Source organism: Trichoplusia ni, chromosome 16 (assembly GCF_003590095.1).
Source record: "Trichoplusia ni isolate ovarian cell line Hi5 chromosome 16, tn1, whole genome shotgun sequence".
NCBI lineage: Eukaryota > Metazoa > Arthropoda > Insecta > Lepidoptera > Noctuidae > Trichoplusia > Trichoplusia ni.
In genome coordinates, this window is record NC_039493.1 from 2,592,969 (window position 1) to 2,599,528 (window position 6,560).

Consider the following 6,560-nt stretch of genomic DNA (forward strand, 5'->3'; position numbering starts at 1 on the left):
GTGTACTTTGTGATATGAAATACATTTAATGAGAAGTTGTTTGGTATATCCAGATATTTTAACATTTAAGTTTTTATCATTTTATCCTCAGCTTAAATAGATGTTAACTGCGGGATGAGTTAAGTATGTTTACGCGGTCACAGCCGGTTACGCCCGTATACCTCCATGTTAGTAGTACCTCAACTATATTATTTTGTTTTATTATTTTTATTTGAATGTTACACAGGCTGTTTAATTTTTAATATAAATAAACACGTGGATAAAATAGTTTCGGAAATATTAAAGGTCATAGAACATTAGCTGGAGCTTAGGAGGAAAGCAAGCGGGTAGTTTGAATTGTAAATATAAGTTAGATAACATGCATAACTGAGGATCGTGGCATCGTTCGGTAATAGAAGCCTCGTGATATTATTAACTAAATAGTAAATAGATAAAATCATTAATGGAAAGGATTTTTATATATTCTGCTAATGGATTTATTAATAGTGAAACTTAGACTTAGTCTCCATGTTTTTTTAATGTTTGTGTTTATTGTTTTCGCTGTGCAATGATTTCATATTGGTTTGCTGTTTATTGAGCTTATTGTTGACTGCTTCGTTAACTATTGGATTGTACATCCCCATGTTTGGTGTGGTTCAAATTGTTTGGACGTAATTATTTTCTAAATTGATCTCATTTGACAGCTGCGTACTACATCTGAATCGGAGGAAGCCGTTACTGATTGTTGTTAGCTCTTAAACTATTGTCAAATTTGTGTTAAGTTTGGATAATGTGTCGGCAAAAAGAAGGTACCAACGCAGCGTGAAAATTTTAAATTCTAAAAAGCACGAGCTCCCTATCGCTAAACTAAATTACAGCGAAACAATATTATGAAAGTATAATTTGCAATGTATACCAAAATACTGCATTTTTAAATAGTAAGATGAAAAGTGAGAAAATCTTTTTTTAATATACTTAAATGTAAATTTTAACAGCCCTTTGAATTCGCAATATAATTTCTATCGCTTCTTCGCCAGTTAATAAAGTTAAGTTTAAAGAAATAATTTTATAAACCGACTGTGTTACTAATTAGTGTAATGCACTTTGTAATCAACAACGGGATGCCTTCTAAACAGTACAAGTTAAACAATAGCCTACAGTAGATAAATAAATAAGATTCGCGTACTTTAAAATGACTGTGGATGCAGTATCGTCTCAAATCACTTGCACAAAGTATCTAGAATAGTATTTAAGCTCTATTTAAGAGTATCAAAGGCTAGATGATAGCTGAAGTGACGCGGGCCGCGCCGGCGCCCGCCGCCACGGCCTCTGGTAGCTTTGCGAAGTTGTCTTCAGCATCTGAGCCAGCCTCCAAGGGTCATTTTAAAGTATTTTTATTATCCGTTTTACTTTGCTGAGGCAGAACTTTCGTATTCGAATGAACAAAGTTTTAACTGCCAAGTTTTTGAATTTCGCAAACGTTTTTGAATTTATATTGTTCCATGGTTTTCCTTAGGACGACTGATGGATATAATGATATCTAATCTTATGATAGGCAGGTTCGGGCGAGTGCGAGGCTCGCCTCACAGATACATGTTCACAAACTGCTTCACAAAACTGTTTTTTAAGAAATGAAATGCTTTTATCATAAGTATTACCTCCCATAATTTTAAGTATTACCTCCAATTATATAATTTAATTTCTAATGTATTAGTTTAGTACGATGGTCTGCCTGCAGACCGCGGGCAGATGTATTTATGTATGTATAACGTTACAACATACAGACAGGACAATGTTTTATATTTATCTAATTATATTGTAAATCGCAAACAAGATTTTATAGCAGTTGTTACATAGTATTTTTTCCCATACACACATTTTTTGTTGATCCATTTCCATGTTTAAAATGCAATAGTTATTTTTCGTTGTCGTTTTAATTGAAGACTGTTGTTTTTAATTAAAATTTTAACGAAACCAGTACATACAATAGTTATTTATAAATAATTTAAATTGCTCGATCGGCGGAGGGACATCCATCTTTTTAAGAATAAATCGACTGGTGTTTATTTAAAGTAATGTTTCAACGGTCGCCCTCTCGTGACTGTTGGGCACAGAGCGTAGTGCAGTACTGTCAGAGGAGAGTCGATGTATTCTTAAGTCAATAGCTTTAATATTTATATCAGTATCTTCCACTTTAACGTAATATAATTATTGATAATTACAGTTATAGCAATAGTTCCCAACTCGCCACAGTACCTCACTATAATAGTTACATATATCTATGACTTATGATAAGCTACGAACAGCAGATTTTTCCTGTTTTTTAATGTCAATTAAGGTTTTAAGGAGCTCTATTTATTAATAATGTAAGTCTTACTTCCTCTTTTCATTTTAATTCGCTAAAAAGCGATATTTTTCGAACTTCAAAATTCTCGATTCACCCCTAATTTGTTTTTTAGAGCATTTTTGTTTGTTTTTGAGCATTTCGCGTCTGCAAAATCTTAGTGCCAAATATGACAATACATAATGTCACGTAGCATCGTTTTAATAATTTACATAACTATACGTCAGTGTTAAATCTGCTAAACCTACAGTTAATAGTTACATTAATATAGTTCCGTAACTCAAAGTGCACTTACAACTTTTATATAAAAATGATAAGTATTATATACTAAGTAGTTCATTATGTCTCCCTGGTCGAGCAATTCGTTGATATCCCGTCTATAACAGTACATAAAGAAAAGTATTTACAATATACACACTATGACATACAATATACTGACAGTTATATGCTAAGTAACTTTTATCTACAGATAAAATACACGTCGGCGCAATGTTACTGGAAACCGTTAATTAATAGCAAGTTTATCGTAGATGCCCAATGTTGAGTGTTGATAATGTAAGTGTTGAAGCTGTTGACCAGTTGACGAGTTGAGCAGGCGGCGAGTTGACCCCGTGTTGTAGTATACTCAGTACTTGATCTATTATTGAGTAACGAGTTGTTTATTCATAATGTTTACGTTTTTATCATTTTTTAGTAAAATTGCGCCGACGTTACTTGTTATGCTCGGGTAACACATTTTATACACAGAAATATTTTTTTACGAAAAAAATACAATTTATATTGTGAAAGTTAATTAAGTGGCAATTCTAATTTACTGCATTATATTTTTGCTGACACACTTAGGATTAGATTTTTCTTTTTTTTTTCGTAATTTAATGTATGCACGATCTGCGTTTTTATTAGCATTGATTTTTTCTTTTTTTTTCTTTATAAGCTGTAGTCTGAAGTGATACATACCCTGGATTCCCAAAAAACGGAAAATTAAATTAATAATTTATTGTATTTAATAATTTTGAGAGAAAAAAAGGTAAAATGATCGAGCGTAAGTATCACTTGGGACATTTTAATATGCCTAAACTAATATTGTGTTACTATGTAAAAGTTATAATTTGCCATCGTTGATCAAAGATGAAAAAAAATATGTGTTAAATTTAGTTAATGGAGTTTTGTTATACTTTTAAGGGTCCGGGGATGCGGTGTGTACAAAAATGATTTATAGTATTGTGTATTGATCGAATAAGGTTAGATGCGGGGCCGCTAGGACCTGGTAGGATTCTTGAGAGTTGTTGTAAGTTACACCCCAGTCGGTGAAGACACTTAAAGTACTATTGTTGTAGATACGGTCGAGTTTACGAATGGTTTTAAGTCATCACTGGCGCATGAGCGGCGTCCAATCGAAAAACTGAAACGGTACTACTTAGTGCCAATATTATAAGTTTTTATAGTATATATTGTGTAGTATGTAATCATGAAAGGTTTTCTCCTGGCTCGGTCAGTTTTAAATTTTTCGATTGGATTCTAGTTGGACAATGTAGAAATTCGTATGAAATATTTTTCGTATCAATGCAGGCTAATCAGTATTATAATCGCAATAGTATCAACTTTAACAAACAGTGTCAAAAAACTTTATCTAATAATAGAAACATAAAAGCCTGATTCGTATACATAACTCGATGGTCGAAGCTCAAAATGTATTTCTCCAAACAAAAACCGCAATGTACAACGAATCGGTGAATCTGCATTCATACGAAAAGTAACAAACTCATGTTTCAGTGATATTTAAAAAGTGGTGTCTTTACTTGTTTTGATGTTGTTGATATATGTGAATAAGGAATCAATTCGGGTTGAGTAGGGCAGCCACCACGAAAGTGGGTCGCTCGGTTGCATCCATCGCTACCTCTTCCATTGCGCGACCAGCACGGTCTCAGTGGCCGCAATGTAACGCGTAGCCAGCAATGGAAAGGATAATGGAAATCGTGACTCGGGGCGCGTGTTTTCGTGGTGGAAGCCGCGTTGGTAGGAACATATCAGATAGTCGGAAAACTTAGTACTATAAGTATCTTTGAATCTGACTCTTTCGTCTAAACTATACTGGAGAAAAATATATCGGTTATTTTTAAGTTTAGGTTTCTAACAAAATCTGCGTTTCGAATTCTCAGCAACGTATAACAGTTGAATGTAATAAAAGTATGAAATAAACTCGCAGTGATTCCATTGACGATGAGGTCTTTTATTTATTTGTATCTTAGTACCCCTCCCTTAGAATAAGTTTGCGTAAGGAAGGCAACACTTACATTTTCTCGGCTATCATAAATGATGAAATTTAGCGCAACATTTATTTTTATGATTTGTCAAAAATTTAATAAGTACTACAACTTGAAAGTCAAGTACTTACTAAGTACCTACAATTAAACTACTGTTTTATATTACAAATAACGCATACTAAGAATAAAATATTCTTACTGAATATTAATAGGTACTGAAGAGTAAAAAAATCGGTGTAACTAAAATTCCTACTGAAAAACCTAGGTTTTTAATTTTTAACAAAACACAGGTCTGTAGGCCAAAAATAAATCATCACTATTGCTTCAGAAACAGAAGAGTCCTCCCTTATCTGAGTACCATAAAAACATTTCAATAACCTTTGAGTTTAGCAATATTACTAGTAAGCTAAATGCAGAAACTAAAATTACAACGAAATCAGTTTGGCCTTTTTTTTTGTCCAGCGTGAAACTCTAATGACTTCAACCCACGCCGAGGGCACGGCAAGTCGGACTCCCACCGACTAAAAACACCCCGGGCCCCTTCAACTGCCTGAGCCAGAGCCACGGGATCGCTCGCGCATGCTTCAGCGCGACTCTGACCGGCCTATGTCCTGTTGGACTTCTTCACGAAAAATCATTACAACCATTACACTGATTCGTTTTTGCTGTTTCGGTCCTAAATTGACTTACTACCTCCGTGCGTCTCCCCTATGGAAGTACCCTAATCTGTTAGACCAAATGGACGAAATAATTAAACACACTCTTTGTATGATTTTAAACATATCCATGGATGACCGGGCTTGGTCCCAAGCCACGCTCCCCATTCGGATGGGAGGGCTCGGTATCCGCAAAATTTCAAGTACTAGTTTACCAGCGTACCTATCCTCGGTCCACGGCACTGATAAATTAACCAGGAAAATTCTAGCTCCAATACTGGTTGATTTTGAAGTGCCGTGCTTCTCCGAGGCTGTGGATGCCTGGAGACTCGCCTGCCCATGTGCAAATTTACCTGGTTCTCCATCATCTCAAAAGCTGTGGGACGAGCCGCTTTGCAGAGTAGTTCAGGACCATCTGATTTCTACTTCTGCCACTCCTGCGGAGCGGGCGCGCCTCCTGGCTGTGAGTGAGTGGGAGTCAGGTCTTTGGCTTTACGCACTACCGTCGTCGAATATAGGCACCTTGTTCGACGACACAACTTTCCGTCTCGCTGTTGCCTTAAGACTAGGTGCTTCATCTTGTTCTCCGCATCGCTGCCACTGTGGTGAAGTAGTCAACAGCCTCGGACACCACGGTCTATCATGCAGCCGTAGTGCAGGTCGCATGGCTCGTCACGCGAATATTAATGACATTATCCGTCGAGCTCTTGTTGCCGTCGGCGTACCTGCTGTATTAGAACCTAATGGTTTGGTACGCGATGCTGGCAAGAGACCGGACGGAATGTCTTTGTTCCCTTGGAAGATGGGTAGGCCTTTAGTGTGGGACGCCACTTGTGTCGATACTCTTGCGCCATCTCACCTTCCCGGTTCTTCGAGCTGCGCTGGCTCTGCTGCCGCGGCTGCTGAAAACCTCAAACGGCGCAAATATGGTAATCTAGTTGGTAGTTACTTCTTTGAGCCGTTTGGGGTTGAAACTTTTGGGCCGTGGGGGCCGAGTGCCAAAACGCTTTTTAAAGACCTAGCAAAGCGTCTCGTTGACACTTCTCGTGACCCAAAGGCTGGCTTTTACCTCGCTCAGAGGATTAGCATTGCCATTCAACGTGGCAATGCTGCCAGCCTTTTGGGCACACTCCCAGCCGGCAGCGACGCCGATAAATTTTTTGATGCTTTAATTTAACTTAATATTTTTTTTGTTTTTTAACTTATTCAAATAGTTGAAATATTTACGTAATTTTAACGACAAACGTAGGGTAAGTTGGAAGTAATTACTGGCAACGTTATTTATGACTGCTAGGGGAAACCCTGATGCATTGTTTG